This window comes from Kryptolebias marmoratus, linkage group LG13 (assembly GCF_001649575.2).
Source record: "Kryptolebias marmoratus isolate JLee-2015 linkage group LG13, ASM164957v2, whole genome shotgun sequence".
Taxonomy (NCBI): Eukaryota; Metazoa; Chordata; class Actinopteri; order Cyprinodontiformes; family Rivulidae; genus Kryptolebias; species Kryptolebias marmoratus.
Genome location: NC_051442.1, coordinates 27,589,786 through 27,594,148, shown reverse-complemented (window position 1 = coordinate 27,594,148; position 4,363 = coordinate 27,589,786). Strand labels below are relative to the sequence as shown.

General features: G+C 39.2%; 1 long non-coding RNA gene across 1 annotated transcript in view; it reads right to left on the bottom strand.

The window, feature by feature from the left end:
• Nucleotides 1-1,183: 1,183 nt before the first annotated feature.
• LOC108248814 overlaps nt 1,184-4,363 on the bottom strand; it is an 80,348-nt gene continuing 77,168 nt past the window's right edge. The window contains exon 4 of the long non-coding RNA XR_005233941.1: nt 1,184-1,892. This is a non-coding gene — a long non-coding RNA (uncharacterized LOC108248814). The remainder of the gene's footprint in view (nt 1,893-4,363) is intronic.

The following is a 4,363-nucleotide window of genomic DNA, read 5'->3' as shown; positions in this document are numbered from 1 at the left end:
TTTGTTTGTAATTTGTATTTTAGTATGGTTTGTACCATCATTTGAATAGATGAATATTAATTTGCATAAAGTTTAATTAGAGGTTCAAACAAACTAGTTCTAATTTTACTAATTTGGCTAATTCCAGTTGTATTAATCTAAAATATATTAGTGATACTACATATAAACAGTTTTAAATTTTTTCTAACTTAATTAATACAAATGATACAAAAACTTGACAAATGTTTGAGAAGTTATAAGTCAAAAGAATCAGTAATATTTAATTTGATTTTACTGATTTATTTAAGAAAATTAGTAAAATTTTAGCAGTTTGTTTGGGAAATTACAAGTCTAAAAATATGTTGAAATTTTACCAACTTATTTAAGTGTGATTTAGCTTATACATTTAGTTCATTTTATCTCAGAGATTTTGTTTATAATCTACCCAAATAAAAAAAGTTCAAACTGTTGCACAAATGTTGGTTAAATTCCAACAGTTTGTTTTTACAGGCCAGTCACAGCTTTACCTCTGCTGTGTAATTGCAGCTCTCAGTGTCTCCTAAAGTTGTGTTCACACAGAGTGCCACTGCTCTGTCATGCCTGCTGGATGACGGGAAGTGATGGGACTTGCAGCCCTGTGGTGGCTTGGCCTCGGCTGCACGCTTTGTTCCCAGATTGTGAGGTTAATGGGTTTCCGTACCGGGTGGTGAGGGAGGAGAAGTGCGACTTTCTCCAGCATTCTGTCGAGGAAAGATTAGGATGCAGGCTTCGTCGTCGGAGCTGGGGAGCTGTCTGCTACTTTCCCAGCAGCCCTTGGGCCGGTGACAGGGAGATGGATGATATCTGCAGCCTGGTCGCACTACTCCCCCAGTGCACACAAACACACACACACACACACACACACACTACCACCACCACAGAGGAAACAAAAGCACACGTACACACGCTTTCCTCTTCTTGTTTTCTCTTTTCCTCTGACACACAAAAACAAGGAAAATGAATATTTGTCTATTCTACCTCTCTTTTTGTTGCCTTTGGCAAAAAAAACAAAACAAAAAAACAATATCCTACACATCAGGGGGAATAAAAATCTTACATGTGGAAACAATGAAAATGTTTGTAGAAAGAACTGCAGGACTCCTCCTTTGTTTGAGTACAAGGAGTAAAACATATTTCTAAATAACCAAGCGCACACAAGCGCACACAACATATTCAGAGGTTTATTAATATCAGTTTACAACATGAAGAATAGAATAACTAATTACTTTTACACATACAGAACCAAAACCATCAATAAATGTGTTTTAGAAAACCACAAACAACATGCTGAGTTAAAATATGACAGATAGATAGATAGATAGATAGATAGATAGATAGATAGATAGATAGATAGATAGATAGATAGATAGATAGATAGATAGATAGATAGATAGATAGATAAATAGATAGATAGATAGATAGATAGATAGATAGATAGATAGATAGATAGATAGATAGATAGATAGATAAAATTCTATTTATTATTATTATATTTATTATATCCTTTTTTATTAACACAGACAAACCTGCTCAATCCCAGCTAGGATTTACATCAAACGCTCATCTTAGTAAACATCGGGTGTGAAGAATGTCTGTCCTGATGGGGAATAAAAATGTTCATCTTTGGCAGATTTCTCTCTCCTGCTCTCATCGTCCTTACCTGTTCTCCTGGTCTCCACCATGCTGCTGATGTTCCTGCAGCTGGGACCAAATCCAGCGGCCATATCAACTGAGCGACAGCCAGTGCAAACTAATGAGCAGCTGTGAGAGTGGGTGCAGCACTCGACTCCCTTTACTCTCTGACATGCAGAAAATGTGTCCAGCACTTGCCTTAACCCCCCTCGTTTTCTCCACACTTCTTCTTCTTCATTACTCTGAAGAAACAGAGAAAAGGGGTGCTGTAAGAGGCAAAAAAAAAAAACACCACAGAAGCAAGAAGGACAAATAAGGTGAGAATGGTGCTGGAGCGGGCCAGAGGTGGGGGAACAGGAGAGAGAGAGGAATGGGTGGAGAGGACAGCAAAGCTAGGCCTGGTGGGGGAGTGGGTGAAAGGGGGACATCCATCACTGTTTTAAGTGACTGCAGTGGGACGGAGCTGAGTAAAAGGTCGTCTGGTCTCTCTCTGTGCGCAGTGGACACCTGGGCTGAGCTGAGCAGTTTCCAAATCACTGCAGGCTAATTAGCTCACACAGGGTGTCTGTTACCACTATAAGAAAAACAGGACGGTCACAAGCAAACACTCTTCTCTGTAAAAGTGGTATCTCACTGGGTTGGGGACTAGGTTGTGACTCAAAGAAAAAAAAAAGGCATATTTTGTGACCAGCAAGTCATGCAGCCACATCTTGTGCAATCAGTTTTTAAAAATCACAACTTAGCTCTGTGTGTATGGTTTGTAAAACTGTATTCTTGGCTGTGCACAGCATCTTGTCGTCCACCTCCACTCACATTGTATGCACCTCAGCCAGTTTTGTACCCTCCTTGGCAGCCACCACCACATTTATAAATTTATCTGCTGGGGAACACTTTTGAAATGAAGATAGGCACTTTTTAAATAATTATCATTTCTCATTGCGTGGTTTTTCAGACTCGGACATTTGAGACTGTACCCTCAAATATTTTCTGTCATAAGGAGAGCTCCTGTGCAGGCGTCAAAATATCTAGGACACTAAACTTCTGGAAAGTAAATTTAGAAAAGCCTGAAACACCCATAATAACACTGACTATTTTGAAAAAAAAAATTGAATAGCTACAAAAATTTGGTAGTACTAAAAATTCTCACATTTTCTCATAATTTTGAGTCTCCAATAGACACAGCCCAGTGAGATATTGTCTTAAGGATTCTGACTTTGAGAAATCGTTGCTGTGATCTGTCTTACCTTTGAGCACTAAGAAACACAGATTATTATCAGGCATCCTGGATGAGAAGAAATAAAGGCACGCATTTAGGAAAAATGTAGAAAAATAGTATTTGAAAAGTCATGCTTCATTTTCTGAAAATTTTAAGTTAACTGCAACATCCAATTTTTCACTTTTTGGAAAAGTTGGGAAGTTGGTTATTAATATAGCTGTGGATGAGTCTACAGTCAGCAAAATAGGTGGTGACTGGTGAGGGTGTTAGAATGGGGTATAAAAGAAGAATCCACCAGTTTACTGTCTCCTAGGAAGGACGGCTTCAACACTTTGACAGAAAGTCACAAAAAGTTTTTGTTTTTTTAAAATACCTTCAACACAAAATTTGCAAAGAAGTAAAACTTTTTTTAACATCTTTAATACAACAAAATATTTACAAAATAATTAAATAAAATGAAATTCACGGAAGTCCAAAAGCCCCTGTTTGATGTGTGACCTTCCACAAATCAAGACATCATCTTTACTGTGACTCCCAGGACTTGCCAATACCTTAAAAAAATTCAATACAATCTAAGCCTGCATCCAAAAACAGCTGAATACAAAAATGCCATGGAGTTCTTTGTACAAGCTTCTCTCCAATGGAGAGAACATGTTGACACATGTTGTGTGGTCAGATGTCACTTTGTTTCAGCTGCTTTTAGAAGAAAACAGACATTCGAGTTCTATGTTCTAAAGATGAGAAAGACCTTTCAGTCTTTTAAAATCAAAAGGTGCAAAACACAAACATCTGTGATCAGTGATCATGGTATGACTGAAGGCACCACTGATGCAGGAGCAGGTATCAGAACTCTGGAGAGATGTAGTACACTACCAACAAGATAACGTCTCCTACTGGGAGGTCTGTGGTTAGGATTTATTCTACACATATATATGCGTTTCTAAGTAAATATAAACCAGTCCAAATCTGTCTCCTTCTGAACATGGAAGAGGCATCATGAAGAGAAAAATCACACAAATTATTAAGAAACTGACATCTTTGGTACAAAAAGGATTCACTCCTCTGGAAAAAAAAAGTACAGCCTTTTGCACCGATGTGCATCTTCAGTTCCAAAATAATTGTTTTGTTTTTTTTAAGGAAGGCTGATGGAACCTAATGGTGAACATGTAAATAATTTTTAATTGTGGCATCAATCTTAGGTTGAATTTATGTTTTCTAAACCAAATATCCATCCATCCATCCATTCTCTTCTGCTTATCCGGGGTCGGGTCGCGGGGGCAGCAGCCTAAGCAGGGAGACCCAGACTTCCCTCTCCCCAGCCACTTGGGCCAGCTCCTCCGGAGGAATCCCAAGGCCAGCCGAGAAACATAGTCCCTCCAGCGTGTCCTGGGTCTTCCTCTGGGCCTCCTCCCGGTGGGACGTGCCCAGAACACCTCACCAGGGAGGCGTCCAGGAGGCATCCTCACCAGATGCCCGAGCCACCTCAACTGGCTCCTC